The sequence below is a fragment of the Sus scrofa genome, chromosome 5 (assembly GCF_000003025.6).
Source record: "Sus scrofa isolate TJ Tabasco breed Duroc chromosome 5, Sscrofa11.1, whole genome shotgun sequence".
Classification (NCBI taxonomy): domain Eukaryota; kingdom Metazoa; phylum Chordata; class Mammalia; order Artiodactyla; family Suidae; genus Sus; species Sus scrofa.
In genome coordinates this window covers 49,792,414-49,809,003 of record NC_010447.5, presented here as the reverse complement: position 1 = coordinate 49,809,003, position 16,590 = coordinate 49,792,414, and the positions used below count along the sequence as shown (strand labels likewise).

At 35.4% G+C, this 16,590-nt stretch overlaps 1 protein-coding gene across 44 annotated transcripts in view; it reads right to left on the bottom strand.

Moving 5' to 3' along the window:
• SOX5 (SRY-box 5) overlaps positions 1-16,590 on the bottom strand; it is a 1,006,514-nt gene that overhangs the window by 357,460 nt on the left and 632,464 nt on the right. The gene's annotated exons all lie outside the window — the stretch shown is intronic.

Sequence of the window (16,590 nt, the reverse complement as noted above, 5' to 3'; positions counted from 1 at the left end):
GAAAGAGAAGACAGGAAAAAATGGACCAAATCCCATTTCTGGTCTATAACATTCCTGGAGTTGCTGAGTTACATGAATGTAGTAAGTAAGAAAAAGACTCCCTTGTAAGAGGCAACTTGATTCTACAAGGAGTCACTTTTTCTTTAGTTGTTCCTGTAGAAATCTGCACAATCAAGCCACTCTAGTCCATATGTGAAAGCAATCCTAAAACTACTTGAGTTCTTTGCCATTGGCCAAAGGCTATATAAATAGGATGTCCCCAGTTGTATTCAGATATATTTAGGAATCTTAGGGATAGGGTAAATAAAGGGTGTGAGACTGCAACAGAAATCTAAACCAGTGATACTTAACTTTTAATACACACTGGAATTATATGCAGAGTTTTTGGTTTTTTGTTTGTTTGTTTTTTTGCCTCTTCTTGGGCCTCTCCCATGGCATATGGAGATTCCCAGGCTAGGGGTCTAATCGGAGCTGTAGCCAGCGGCCTACACCAGAGCCACAGCAACGCGGGATCCGATCCGCATCTGCGACCTACACCACAGCTCACAGCAATGCCTGATCGTTAACCCACTGAGCAAGGGCAGGGATCGAACCCGCAACCTCATGGTTCCTAGTCGGATTCATTAACCACTGCGCCACAACGGGAACTCCAATATGCAGAGGTTTAAAAAATACTGCTGCTTGGGTCCCACCACCAGACATTTTGGTGTTATTGGTTTGGGAGTGCACACAAAGTATGAGAAATTTTTAAAGTTTCCAGGTGATTCTAATGCACAGCTAAGGCTACAGACCATTGGCACTAGTCAGAGTAATGTGTCTCACCCAAGATGTCCAAGTCCTAAACCCTGAAGTCTATGACTGTGTTACCTGACAAGGCAAAATGGATTTGGCAGATGTGATTAAGTTAAGGGTCTTGGGAGGAGGAGATGACTCTGAATATTCTGGGTGGACCCAAAGTAATCATAAAGGTCCTTAGAAGAGAGGGAGAGGCTGGAAAATACTTTGTGGCTGGCTCTGAAAATGAATGATGGGATCATGACCCCAGGGATGTAGATGGCCTCTGAAGCTAGAAAAGGCAATGAAACAGATTCTTTCCTCCCCTCCCCCTGCACCCAGAGCCTCTAGAAAGAAGGAGCCTTCCCAATACCTTGACTAGAAACTTCCGACTTCTAGAACTGTAAGTGAATACATTTGTACTGTTTACAGCACTAAACTTGCGATAATTTGTTACAATACCAAGAAGAAACCAATTCACCACTAACTTAAAAATATTTGTCACAGCTGGTATTTTTTCAATCTGAAATCCTCCTACCCCATGTATACACTTGCCTTTTCTTTCACTTTAGTTTTCTGCTCCAAAACCATTTTCCAGCACTTATCACCTGACATATCTTATATTTCTCTATTTATCTGTCTCTTTCCCTATAAGTTCCGAGAGCAGACTTTATTTTTGTCCAAAAACTACTTATCCAGTACTTAGAATCCTTTCTGAAAATAGCAGTCTTCTAATCAATATGTGTTAAATGAAAGCTACTAATTAAAACAAGCAACTCTCTTGAGTATTCCATAACTATAGATGGTTGTAGAATACAGGATAAATATGCTTAAGGAAAATTCCTTAATATTGTCAGAAAAAAAGGAAATTCAGCTCAGTGATAAAACTATCCTTCTTGTTAATTTCTATGTAATAGAACTGGTAAACCTAGTTTAATTAGGTTTCTTAAATAATAGTGAAAAAAAATCCTATAGTTCTTTTTAAAACATAGTAAATAAAGGACTATAAAAAATGAAGTAACTTTATTCAAAATGCTACAGTTAATTATTAATAGATCTCCTACTGAGGAATCATCTACTTACTGCTTTAAACTTAACTCACCTGCTTAGATGGTTCTTTGCTACAGTTGTTCTAGAAAATGACATGTACAAAGTCAAAGAAATTTATTTGTAGGACAAACACAAAATGGAAGACTCAGAATGGGAATTGCTTTCTGTATACAGTAGTTTCTCTTTAAAGTTTCTTTCTCTAAATATTTTAACCTTTGGCTGGTTAATTCCAAGATAAAGTCCTAGGAAGCAGTGCCTTCTACTGGTTATTCATTTGGAATGATAAGATTATTACTTTTAAGGTTTGCAGTTATGTTTTAAAAATTCTAAAAAAAAAAAAAATTACCTATAAAGGACAAACTAAAAGCCCAGCTCTTCAACAAGGCCTTCCTTAATCACCATAGCTAAAATGATTCTGCCCCACCTCAAACTGTATTACCAACTAACTCTCACTAGCAGCGAGCATGAAAAAATGAACATCAGTACAACCTGTGACATTTATTCACTAGTGCAATTTTTTTCCTTTTCCTCCTTTTTTTTTTTTTGCTATTTCTTGGGCCGCTCCCACGGCATATGGAGATTCCCAGGCTAGGGGTCGAATCGGAGCTGTAGCCAGCGGCCTACACCAGAGCCACAGCAATGCGGGATCCGAGCCGCGCGTCTGCAACCTACACCACAGCTCATGGCAACGCCGGATCATTAACCCACTGAGCAAGGGCAGGGACCAAACCCGCAACCTCATGGTTCCTAGTCGGATTCGTTAACCACTTCGCCACGACGGGAACTCCTCCTTTTCCTTCTTATTAGTATCCAAAACTAGAATACAAGATTTCAGTAAGTACAGGGTCTATTTTTGACCATTTCACCAGATATTTCCAAGAGTAGTGTTAAAGATATGATTGCATGATTAAAGTCTTTCCAAACTGCTTTGTATTTTTTCCCCTAAATAATCTAATCCTCGATGCTGAGTTACAATTAATTATACGGCAGTGCAATTCCTAACACATAGTTGGCACTCAATGTATTTTTTATATGAGTAAATGAAAGAATTGCCTGAGTGTCTATTTTGTACCAGGCAAATTATCTTTGTGTTATGATGGAAACAGGCACCTTAGATATGAAGATCCTTCTGGTTTACAAGGAAGTACTATATAGATGGAAATAGAAGACATATATCCATTCATTCATTCATTCATTCATTCATGGAAAAACTACTGAGAGACTACTGTGTGCCTATAAATAGCAACATAATTAAAAAATCAGGGAGCTCCTGTCATGGCTCAGTGGTAATGATCCTGACTAGTATCCATGAGGACATGAGTTCGATTCCTGGGCCCCTCTCAGTGGGTTAAGGATCCAGCATCGCTGTGAGCTGTGGTGTAGGTCACAGACATGGTTTAGATCCTAAAATGCTATGGCTGTGGCAATGGCCAGCAGCTGCAGCTCTGATTTGACCCCTTAACCTGGGAACTTCCATAAGCCACAGGTGCATCCCTAAAAAGCAAAAAAAAAAAAAAAAAAAAAAAAATCAAGAAAGAATATTAAGGTAAATTACTTTCGATAAATATGAGAACTATGGGCTATAGATATAGATAATGTCTCACTTAAAATAATCAGAGAATGCTTTCTACAAATCAGGAGATTTCAAAGGGGAAATGAAGGATGGATCAGATGTCAATAGACACAGAGAGGATTCCAGATAGGGGAAATGACATTAGCAAATTAAAGAAATTTATAGAATGATATGGGGTAGTGAGTAGAATGGTTTGGTTCAAGCAGTAGATTCTGGGAGTAAAAGCAGATAAGGTTGAAAGGAAGGGACCAAATGATAGTGATTCTGCTTAAGTCCTAACAATTGGGAATGGCTAAACCAAAATGTTAAGTCGATACTGAAAGGCAGAAGGGAATAAGAAATGGTAACGTAATCAAAATTTTATTTTAGGAAGAAAATCCATCAGAAGTTAGTAACTGATAGAAAATTGAGGTTGGAAAGCAGAGAAGGGGAATGAGTGGGTGAAATAATTCAAAGATTAACAGATTACTTGACTGTATAATTTAACAAACAATACTGCTAATAAGAGAAATACATAAATTTGGAAAAAAGGCCAATTTGGAGAAAAATATGAAATTCAGTTTTAGAAATAAATCTTTCTTGACTGAAGGACTTTTAAAAAGAAATGGCAGATAATGAGAAAATGCAGGACTTCGGTGGAAGTAACTAAGACAGTGTAGTTTTTTAAACACATGTGAGAGTTAACCAGTAATTGTTATTTGTCCTTGACTACTCTGTCAATGTTCTGAGTCAGTGTTTTTAGTATTCTCGATTTATTAAAAAGGCAACCGAGTCATAAAGTGGTTCAATATCTTTTGTTATACAACTTTGTCTTTGAAATATCATAAACAGCAGTTCAAGAACAGAATTGTATCTCCAAAATAAAAACAGGGAGAAAACAGAATGGGTGGGATGGGAGGGAATCTGAATTTTGCCATCAGACTTTGGGAGACCAGTTGTATGAAAAGAATTGAGCAAAGAAGATAAAGAGAAGTCAACGTGATAAGCAAAGAAGCCTAATAATCCTCTGAACAATTCTACAAAGCTAAACATTCTGAATATGAACTTTTAAAATTCTGGACCACAACATTTATTTAACTTTTAACTTCCATTGATTGCTCTCCTAAATACTTACTTTTAATAATTGCTCTCTCATTAAATTTTAAGCATGGCAGAAAACATTTTTAAAATACTTGATGCATCTTCTCTCAAGGGAAAAACAAACATGGGATATTACAAAATAAAAATGGGTAATCCTTTATATGCAAAGATGACACTATTTTTCTAGAAGTTATGTGCCTCAAGTTACTTTTTAGTAATAAAACTTTTTGTTTAGGACACTGACATTTACTTGCCTGGCTGCTTTTGTAATGAAGGTTGTAAAAAGGTTAATCAGGATTAGGGAGTTCCCATTGTGGCTCTGTGGGTTAAAAACCTGCAGTATCCATGAGGATGCAGGTTCGATCCCTGGCCTTGCTCAGAGGGTTAAGGATCCGGCATTGTCGCAAGCTATGGTGTAGGTTACAGATGCGGTTTGGATCTGGGTTGCTCTGGCTGTGGTTTAGGCCAGCAGCTACAGCTCTGCTTCCACCCCTCATCCTGGGAACTTCCATATGCTGTGGGTGCGGCCCTAAACAAACAAACAAATGATTAGGAATTAATTTCTACTGTTAATAAAAGATTTTTGCACAATAGAATGCTATCTATCCAATACGGGGAATCATCTTAGACATTTAACACAATTGGACATGTTTTGATTCAAATGAATGCAAAAACACCTCTGAAAAAAGAGAGCACCACTCCGTGACTTGTAAGTATAGATTTATACAAACTTGAAATGCATTTAATTATTTACGTCTACAAATCTCAATTATTATCCTTATGGTTTATTCTTTTTCTTCCCTTTCCATGTGTTGAACATCTTCATTTTCCCACTAAGTTTAGAGTCAGCTTTGTGTTTACCCTGTGAATTCTATGTAAACTTTGTAACCAAGTCTGTCATGTCTGTGGTAAACATGCAAACTTTCAAATGTCTACATTTTTCTTCTCTTTTCTGTAAATCCTCTTTGCCATCAGTTTCTCATGTAGAACCTGCCAATCTCTATCCTCTCTATCCACTGCTTCTTCCCACATACAAAGAGGTCATTCATTATACTGCCATTTAGAGACATGAACAAGTTCATCAGGTCCTGGCATACACTATAATTGGAGGTAGAAACATAGATTTCACAGAAATAGTAAAACAGACAACACAGAGTAATAAATAAGACTAGATTCCCCTGTAATTCCTTTTATACATTTTACCAGAGTAGAAACTTATCTCTACCAATATTTCCAAACAACATTTACCATAACACAGAAATCTAAAAACAAAAGTAATTTTTGAACTACTTAAGGTTAATGTATTATTCTGCTATGAAATATAATCTGAATTTATGGAAAATTTAATAAAAGTTACATAAGTTTAAACTATATTTAAAACTGGGCTAATTAATTTTTTAATAGTTATTTCCACAATACAATTTTTTTTCTACTGTATAGCATGGTGACCCCGTTACACATACATGTACACATTCTATTTTCACACATTATCATGCTCCATCATAAGTGACTAGACATAGTTCCCAGTGCTACACAGCAGGATCTCAGAATGTTGTAGTCACTAAGAACTTTCAAAGTGACCTTTACCAAGGCCAATCCCTGTGTTTACCTTGTCACAGGTTTAGTTTCTGAGATGCTCTCTGCATTGAGATCATGTAATTCATTCTGCTATCCCATCTCTCTGACAAGAGTAGCACTACTTTGAATTTCACCACCTCTCTGCCTTTCTCTTTACTAGCATCTTTCTCTTAGCAAATAGCTTTCCCCAAGCCTTGTTCAGTCCACTAAGATCATAAAAAGAGGGGAGGATAAGAAGAGCAAAAAATGAATACAGAGTTTCCTGAGGAAGGTGTAGAAAAAAGAAATAGAAACAAACAAACAAAAAACTCAGAAGTTAGAGAGAAGAAAAGACTCAGAACTTAATTCTCCTAAGTATCTGAAAGAAATGAGTTCCTCTTTATTAGTTGGGCACCGGATACTTCAGAATTGAATTAATGCATCTAAAGCATGCAATAAAATTAACTTTTAAATGTCCATTTGTTTTTGTTTTCTAAACAAGGGAGAAAACTACCAAATGTAAGCATTTAGAAACAGTTTATGAGAGCAAAATTCCAGGCTACAATGATTCAGGATTCAAAATGTGATTCCTTTTCTACTTTCTTCTATTACTGTCTCACTAATTGTAAAATCACTAAAAATTGACTCCACAGTTAGACCATATGTTATTGGATAAAGACTCCAAGAAAATTTTCTAAATAAGAATACTGCTTTATTATAAGTAACCTAAGAGCTGGGCTCTGGATCCAAAACTTACCTAAATAAATGAATCTGCCAGCTAAAACTTCTCGGTTTTCTCCTGTTATTTTGAAATTAATCCACACTTACTAAGTGCCTAAAACAAAAGTGTCCCTGATAAATAAAAAGGCAGAATGAGCATTAAATTTAATTAAATTCTAGTCATTCTATAAGGTTCTAATACTTAAAAAGAAAAAGAGTTCATTCTAAGTCTTGATAAGACTGAAGAAAAACCGGCTAGGTAAACTTTTACAGCTCCTAGATACAATCTTTCATAAAGAGAAGAGTCAGAAAACATTTTTAAAAAATGCTAGATCCTTTTGAAAAAAATTATCAAATTTTTCTCATCATTTTCTGCATAAGAATATAATAATAAGGACTTTGTACTTAAAAAATAAACTAACTTTGGGTTCAATCCTTGGCCCAGGGAAAAAAAAATAACCTTTCACTTCTTTAACAATCGTTAAAACTTCATTTCTGTATCTCAAAAACAGTAACATGTATATTTGCAAAAACAGTAACACTTATATTTGAGTTACTAAACATTTGATCAGATTCTTTTTAATCACCAATACACTAAATTTCAGCCAATCTACTTGAAGAAAATATAATAGAAACAATGAAGACCCTTAAAAGTTAGAGAAATTTCCTTTACATTGTAGGTCAAATGATCAAATGCATCAGTTTGGAAGGAAGAAAAATCATAAATACTAATTCATTGTGAAATATTTAACTGGTGCATTGTGAAATTTGTCATTAATGAGAAACAAACAGAAAAAGAATGTTTAACCTTCAGCTATTTACAGGTTAAAAATGTCAAAGTCCTTTTGTTCCGATCATTTATAAATTACTTACATTTATAAATCTAGCATTAAGATTTGTGGTTCTGAAACTTGTTATTATACTTAGAGAGGGTATACTTGCTAAGGAAATAAAAAGCCTTTTTCCATTTGAGCATGGGTTTTTGCCTTTCTGACAGCTCTAAGTCCACAGGATGTGGAGGGATGATTTAAATTTTACATCAAAATTGTGACTGCACTAGACTTTTTTCCCCTTTCTCAAGGGAGGCATTGTTCTTGCCTTTCCATAACCAGGCATGACAGCGCCAGACTGGAGTCACACGGCTGCTCTCTGAGTCAGCGTGAAAGTGCTCACCTCCTGAGTTTCCCCAGATGCTCGGCTCCTTGTGAGTCTGAAAGCTGAGCACTGAGTAGCCACACACTCCATTCCTGGGATGGACAGAGGACTGAAGGAGAAAATCTAAGGATTAACAAAAACCACCTCTTTCTATACATACTGTAAAACTTTTATTAAGAAGAAGAAATAACAACAACAACAAAAACCCCAGGAGTATCTTTTCTTTTTTTTTTTTTGAATCAAAAATTGGGACAAATTGTTTACCAAGTAATTGTATGCTCTGAGTTAAAGTCTTAAAAATTCAGAAGCATTTTGGACTTTTCTGAAACACATGGTTGCCACATGTATAAATTTCAGGTTATACTTAGCTGGATAGTATAGTGAAAGAATAATGTATGAAATGTATATCCATTCTCAAGATCTCTAAGATGGGATCTTTATAACCCATCTGTAGAATACCTGCAAAGGGACAATCTTTTCTGCTCTCTATCAGAACTGCTGGTGAAACAGGGATTAATTCCACTCCTATTGTTCTAGCATTGACCTTTTAGAGAAGTTTAAGAGGAGCCTGTGTCTTGTGTATTTATGCAACCCTGTGGCGTGTGTTTGTGTGTGTGTGTGCCTGTGAGACAGAGAGAGTAGGAGGAAGAAGAGGAGGAGAAGACAGAAAAGATGCTTTCTGTCAAATTATATGTTAATATTAATTACGTATTAATATTTCCTCTTATGAAACCTCTCTATTAAGAATTAAGACTACCTTAATTTAGTCACAATCATATACTATTTTCATTTGCTATATAATTCAAATCTATTTTGTTGAAAGTTGTATGTACTTTGAAGGAAAAAATAAAGAAGCATAAACAAACTCCTTCCAATTCATTAACCTATAAAAAATAAAGAAAAAAGCCACCATAGTGAGTAGTACTGATCTCTTAATTATTGTTTTCTAAAATAATGCCAATCAATTTTTTCCATGTTTACCTCATGAGAATATATGAGTATCTACATATGTTCACATGAACATATATATATATGGACATGTTTGTAATAAACTCATAAAAAAGATTTCCCCATATTAATTATATTCACAGTGAAAGAAGATGACTTTTCACTCATGAACATCACTGGTCAGGTAAGGTGCAAACATCAAAGAAAAAATTTGAAGAAGGAATATCTACTTAGGCTTAATGATATTGACCCTTCTGGAAAAATATCATTTCACTTATTTTAATGACTTGGTCATTTTGACTCTCCCAGGAGACTCTTCCCCATGACAAAACTGCAAAATAGGATATTTTTTTTTTTCTAAAATAATACCATTAAGTACTTATTTTGAGCCTCCGGCCTGTCTCCTCAGCTGAGCTTCCTCTTACAGTGTCCACCCCATTCTTGCTCTCTCTCCCCTCTCACATTACTGGCTAAGTCTAAATAAATAGCAAATTGTTCCATAATCAAAAGTGACTTATTCTTAGCATAGTGTATGCCTTGAAATAAAATCTGTGGCATGTTTAATTTATTTAGGATCTAATAATGATGACAAAAATAATTAAGTAACCAGTCTAGTTTTAATGTCTTTTGTTTTCAAAGGTCACTGTGAAATCAAGCAAGTTAAGCCTTCAAAAGCAAACCTCTAGAGAATTGTGTGTGTGTGTGTGTGTGTGTGTGTGTGTGTGTGTGTATTCCCTAGCAGAAATGAGAAAGAAGGCTCGCAGCTAAAAGGAGTACTGAACATCAGCATCAGATTTGTTGAGAATGACTGTCTAAGCAGTCCAGTGAAAAAAATATTATGACCCCTGCCCTCTTTGGAATCCAAATAACCCTGACAGGGAAAAGTTTATACGTTGCTAAATTCTGGCCAATTAGGGGGGCTCACTCTTTCTTTCCATGCCCCATATAGATTTGGTTCCAGCCTGTTTCTACAACAGCTGTTGAAAAAGGAACAAAGTAGAAAATATTTATGTTATATTCAAAATAGACAGCAAAGAACATATATACAGTGCACAAGTGTTTCCTAGGACAACAGTTTCTGATGTGAGAGGTAGGCATGCTAGGCAAAGACACATTTTCTGAACTTCCCAGAGAAATGAAGAATTTGCCATTGTAATCATGAAAAGTTCCAAAGTAAGGGTGCAGTGCCAAAGACGATGAGCATCTATCAACCCAAACTCCAAAACAGCGGGATGCAGCTATGGTTGATGTTATAAGAATGCTGAGCCTCTTCATTGGTTCCTTTCATGCCAAAGCTTCTTTGCTTGGATGAGTATGAATTAAATCCATAAGCTTTCTTATTTTTCTAGCTTGACCTCTAAACTCATTTTACGTCTTAACTGTTTATCTTCTTCCCCCATTAATCTTTCTGGTTTTAGCACATTCCCTGTTGTTTTTAGGAAAAAAAAAAAAAAAACAACTTTAAAAGTATGGTTCATATTGCCACTGTGGACTAGTTAAGAATGTTAGCTCTTTTCTATAAATGGGTATGAAGTGTTCAGTAGGAACTTAAAGGCTACCAGTTTCCTGCCCCTGAAATAAAAATTCAAAGGATAGGGCACATACTGTACAGAAGAAAATCATCACACTCTTATAAAGGTAAGACAAGTACAAAGACACAAAAAGATCTCAGTAGAAGGTTCACACTAGATTTCAAATGGGGCTGATGGTAATGTCACTGGCAATTTCCAATGTTTTCTCTTTTTTTTAATGTTAAAGTATGTCATATAGATAAACTTTTTGAAATCAACAGCTTTTCCTATATGCCTTTTTAATCGGTTCTATGGCTAAGCACATGTGATATAAGCGTCCTTTAAAATACTATGTCACTATAGTAGAAGTGTCTCATTTTAGATTGTAATTTTAGTAAGATAGCAGAGTTCTTTTCTGTTTTGTTTATTAAAATGTAGCTAAGAAATTTTACTGATTAACATAATCAATTCTCGCATATCACCATAAAATCTGTCAGTACAAAAAACAAAAGTTTTAAAGGTTTTTGCTTTACAAATCTCTAACAGAAAAACGAATCAAACAAAAGTAAAACTCGAAAGGTGGAATTTTGCATGTCAATAGGGGGTTTACCATTTACCATTTTATAGGTGTGCTGCCATATTTTCTGATGTTCTGTAGTATTTCCCCCCAAAGCTTAACAAAGGCCCAGCTGTATAAACCAGTCCTGTCAAAGAACACAGTTAAGCGATGGATAAAACAGGGAGGGGTGTCTAACATGTTGACCACTGTCTGAGCTTTTGAGGATAAAGGAGCCTTGATGGAGAAAAGTAATCATCCATTGCTGGTTTTTTTTTTTTTTTTTTAACCTCATTACCACATGCTAGAACATTTTTTCCACTACCCAAACACCCCCATCCCAATCACCCACAACTAAAAGACTTTTGTGTTCCAGAGGGGACAGAATCCTCCCCTTTCCTCCTCTTTCTTTTTTGTTCTGTTCTGTTTTGTTTTGTTTTTTTGCTGATGGCAAGTTTATGGAGGCATGATCATTTAAAGACTTCCTAAAACACTGGTTTCCTCTCCTTGAAACCATCCACACACACACACGTTCCCTGAAAACATTTTTTAATGGCTGTATAAACTTACTTGCTTTGGATTCTTTTTACCAAAATATTATCAACTGCTTTTAATTGCAAGACAGTCATCTCTACTAAGGACTTTAGAAAATGGCACAATCCTTTAAAAGATAATAAAGCCTACATAATTGGTATAAAATAGATGCTGAGATCAAGAGTGTGTGTATTACATTTTAAGTCACGGCTATGTTCACCACTACACCACTAATGCTGCACTGTTACCTCTGAAGAATGTGTTTTCTGTAGACTATGAAGGGAATTAGCTACATGGCACACTCAAGAGTGTGTAACAACTGTGAGAAATGGTTCTGAAATTTGAAGGAAATTTAGAGTGAGCTAATTAATCCTTTCAAAACCTGATTCTCATGTGTCTAAGAATAATCAAAACACGGGGAAGATTTTCCAGAGACTTAAATATGTATTTCCTATTTTCAAGTTTGTCACTCTTACATACTATGCTGACACTATTTACAAAGGACTAAAGGCAAATCTCACTCAAAGAGAGGTACTGTAACTGCACTGGTTAAAGAGTCAGTAAAATACATTAAAGGCCCATGAACATCCCTGGGCAAGAGCGAGTGGAACCATTATGGAGAGGGCTCTATCATCTGTAACAGTTCTATTTTAGGATATTCTTTGAGGTTGGGACAAACAGTTGAAAGTTACTAAACCCTCTATTTGTCCAAAGATTGTTACAGCTGCAGCAGAAAGGCTTCTTCACACTGCCCTGTTAATGACCTAAAAGGATTACCCTTTTTTAGATGAGGGAAAATGTGATTCTTTCACCAATCTGTATACTTTTCTATTCAACATGAAATATATATTCAGAATACAAAACATAGTTTTAAAGAGTAAACTATGAAGTGCAGTTGTTTTCAGAGTCTACCTCTTGCCACATCCGTGGCTGGTGTAGGTACTCGAGCAATGGCCATGCCTATCCCAACTTCTTCATGTGGTAGTCTACTTTCAGAAATAACTGAATAATCCCCTTTTGATAAATATTTGGGTTTTAAGAAACAGGCTGAGCATATCCAAATGCATCAAAAACAACACCTGCCAGTGTCATATTTAAAGCATCATTCAGAAGAAAGTGGAATACAAGGAAAAAATTATATACTCCACTGAAAAAGGAAGGAAGGTTTAAAAACTCACATCTTCGCCATCATGAGCTTCTCACCCTGCCTTTCCTTAAAATGCTTTCTCTTAAACTCCCCAGAAACATTTGTGGATAATTTATCAGACATGCATAACACCCACTAAGATATTACGTTAAAGAGGAAAACCAAACCACTAAAGATAGCACAATTCTGTGACATCCTAAGAAAAGTATACTAATTTAAATGATTATTATATATAAACCAAATTTCCTCATTTTCTCAAAGAGCATATTTTGATGTTTAAAAACTTTTACATAAATGACCAACAGAATCTTAATCTGGTCAAACTTCTTCTGTCTTATCTCTTTTTCTTCCATCTCTCTGCATTCTTGTTACTTCAACTTATTAATAAAAATTTATAATGATTCAAATCTCTATGTAAGTGTTTTTTAAAATAATGTATCCCTCTTCTCTTATATTACAAAGAGCAGTAAGAACAATATTGTGAGAGGGACCTAAGTATTTTCTAGAACATATGTATTCACTTTGGTTTCAGAGAGGTATGGATGACTCTAAGTGTGCACTGATTTATGACAGTCATTGTGCTGGATGCTTTACATGTACTTATTCTGGCCAACATAACAACTCTTTATTTGATTACAGACTTAAATGTAAGTGTTAAAATCATAAACCGCTTAGAAAAAAACACAGGAGTAAACCTTGGGTTAGGCAACGGTTTCTTAGACTTGACACCAAAAACATAACAGACAAAAGAAAAAAATAGATTAACTGTACTTCCTCAAATTTAGAAACTTGTGCTGGACATGACAATATAAGGGAAGTGAAAAGACAACCCAACGGATGGGAAAAAATACTGGCAAACATGAGTGGTTGGAATTCCTTATATACTCTAGATATGTGCGTGTGTGTGTGTGTGCGTGCGTGTGTGTGTGTGTGTGTGTGTGTATCACAATATAACTTGCACAACTCTTACAATAAAAGGACAAATAAACCACTTTAAACATGGACAAAAGATCTGAATAAACATGTCTTCAAAGAAGATTTACAAACAACTAACAAACACCTAAGATGCTTAACATTATTAGTCATTAGGGGAACACAAAGCAAAGCCGCAGTACAATACTTCTCATCCACTGAGATGGCTAAATTTAAAAAGACAGACGATTACAAGTGTTGGAGATGATGTGGAGACATTGAAATCATCACAGACTGCTGGTGTAAATACAAAACAGTGTGGCTTCATCAGAAAACTCTGGCATTTCTAAAAAGTTAAACATAGAGTAACCATGTGATCCAGAAATCTCCTTCCTAGGTATATACCCAAGAGACATGAAAACACATCCACACAAAAACTTATACAGAAATATACACTGCAGTATTATTCATAACAGCCCCCCAAAGGGAGAAATACCACAGGTATCTACCAAATAATGAAAACCAAAATGTGGCACAACCATACAATGAAACATTATTCCATAATAAACAAGAATGAAGTACTGATACATGCAAATAACATCTAAATAAAGAATCTTTAAAAACTCTACAGAAGTTCCTATTGAGGCTCAGCAGGTTAAGGACCCACTGTGGTCTCCATAAGGATGTGGGTTCAATTCCTGGCCTCACTCAGTGGGTTAAGGATCCAGTGTTGTTGCAAGCTGCAAGGTAGGTCACAGATGCGGCTCAGATCCTATGCTGTGGTGGCTGTGGTATAGGTCCTAACTGTAGCTCCCATTTGACCCCTAGCCGGGGAACTTCCATATGCCGTAGGTATGGCCAAACAAACAAACAAAACTGTACAAAGTAGACACTGCCTCCATTTTTACCTATAGAAACTGGCTCAGAACCATCACATAAGTTGATAAAATTCTTTCTGTTAGAAAATAGCTTAACAAGAATTTGGAGCTAGACTAGATCCAAGTGTTATCCCTTTTTCATTATGGAACATCTTTTTCTACAAAGAAACAGAAATATATGCTTTAAATTTGATTTTTTTTATCCAAAGATTTTAAAATATTATTTATAATTTCTGTTCCTTTTATTTCAATGCAAGCTTCTTCTTCCTCTTTTTTCCCCCATTTTGGCCTCACCCAGGGCATATGGAAATTCCTGGGCCAGGGATCGAATCCCAGCAGCGTCTGTGACCTAGCCACAGCTGTGGCAATGCCAGATCCTTAACCCACTGCACCAAACCAGCAATGCCACAGAAACAAGCTGGATCATTAACCCACTGTGCCACAGTGGGAACTTCTGAATGCAAGCTTTTACTGAACATATTCTTAGACCTATACCAAGTAAATATTCTTTTTTTTTTTTTTCATTTTAAGTTTTTGTTTGTTTGTTTGTTTTAGCACCCTCTCTGCAGTGCCATCGTCTTGGAAACATGATAGGCAAATATTTAATGATTATTTTGAAAGAAAACACTGTACAGAATCACAATTCACCCCCAATGTACACATAGGAAAGATAGTATCCTGTTCTCCCAGGATATGTTCCCAGTTCTGGGTTATCAATTTTTACTTTTGGCTTTTACTAATTTCTTCATTTAAAGGTTTAAAAAAGATAATATGTGTTACCATGCTGCCAACATAGTTCAGTCTGGAGCAGTCTGATCCAGAGTTTCAATCTTGTTAAAACAGGAAAAGTTTTGGGAAGGTACCTTAACCTCCAGTTCATCTGAGGAAACTTCTAAATGAATCACAACCTTTGTGAATAATTTGTGTAACATTCTCCAAAATAATTATCATTCACTGTTAATACTTATCTCTTCCATCTCTAGAGCTCAAGATTAATTCATTTCCTATGAAATCAACTATTGTTGGTATTAGCTGTATAATGAAGTCTTCAAAAATTATAGAGGGGAAGCAGAGCAGATAAGCTATGTTTTTTCTTAGTAGTTTGTTACAATATATTTCCACCATTATAAAAGTAAAAGCTAATCCTCAATTATTAATATTCCATAATATACTCCAAGATGCTTTAGTGGTTTGAATGAATTTCGGTCAGTTCAATATGGGTTTAATTAAATAGACATTGACTTGCCCAAACAAGTACCCATTGAGAATTGAGGTGCCTATCTAGAAAGAAGTGTTTCAATTTGTATTTCTGTAAAAATAATTTAGATTCTATCATGGTGGAGAACAAAAAAAAATGAACTAAAGAGGCACAGACTTTGGGGTAATAACAATAATAACCACAAAATATGTAATAAGAGCAACTGATTCCTGAGGACCAGACACTTAAATAATCAATTACTATTATTATTACTAATTAAAGAATTTTTTGAAAATCTATGCTAGTAATTCACATTTATTCATTTTTTATCTTTGTTCAAACTGAACACAACTTTTGTACTGCAGTAGTAATCCACTTGAAAATTCTAGATTTAAATTAAAAAACCCTCACATTCTGGTCTTTATCTGCAATACTGAAACCAAACTGATAGAAGAAGAATCCAGAAGAAGCTTTTTTACCAAAATCAAAATGAGTTTCCTCACTTTGGATTTTCAGCTTCAAGAATTATTATGTGAGTTACTCACTCTGAATTGTAAACTCCTTCAGCTAAAAACAGTATCATTCATTTTTCAATTTAACACAAAATCTAACACAGGGTGTAACAAACCAGAGTGGAGGCACAAGGATAATGTTTAAGGGCATAAGCTTTGATTAGACAAAATCTGGGCTGGGTCTTTCTTTGGCTATTTCCTAGCTCTGTGACCTTGAGCTGTTACTTACCCTAAGTCTCCATTTTCTCACTATAGGTAGTATTAGCTGTGTTCAAAGGGAACACAGCTAATATGAGCACATATAAAAGCATGTAGCTCTGTACCAAACACATTATACACACTGAATAAATGGTATTATTATTGTTATTTGGAATTGAAATGACTTGAATCTAATTTATACCACTCAGTTGTTGTTTTTGTTTTAATTTTTTTTTTTTTTTCTTTTTAGGGCTGCACCCTCGGCATACAGAGGTTCCCAGGCTAGG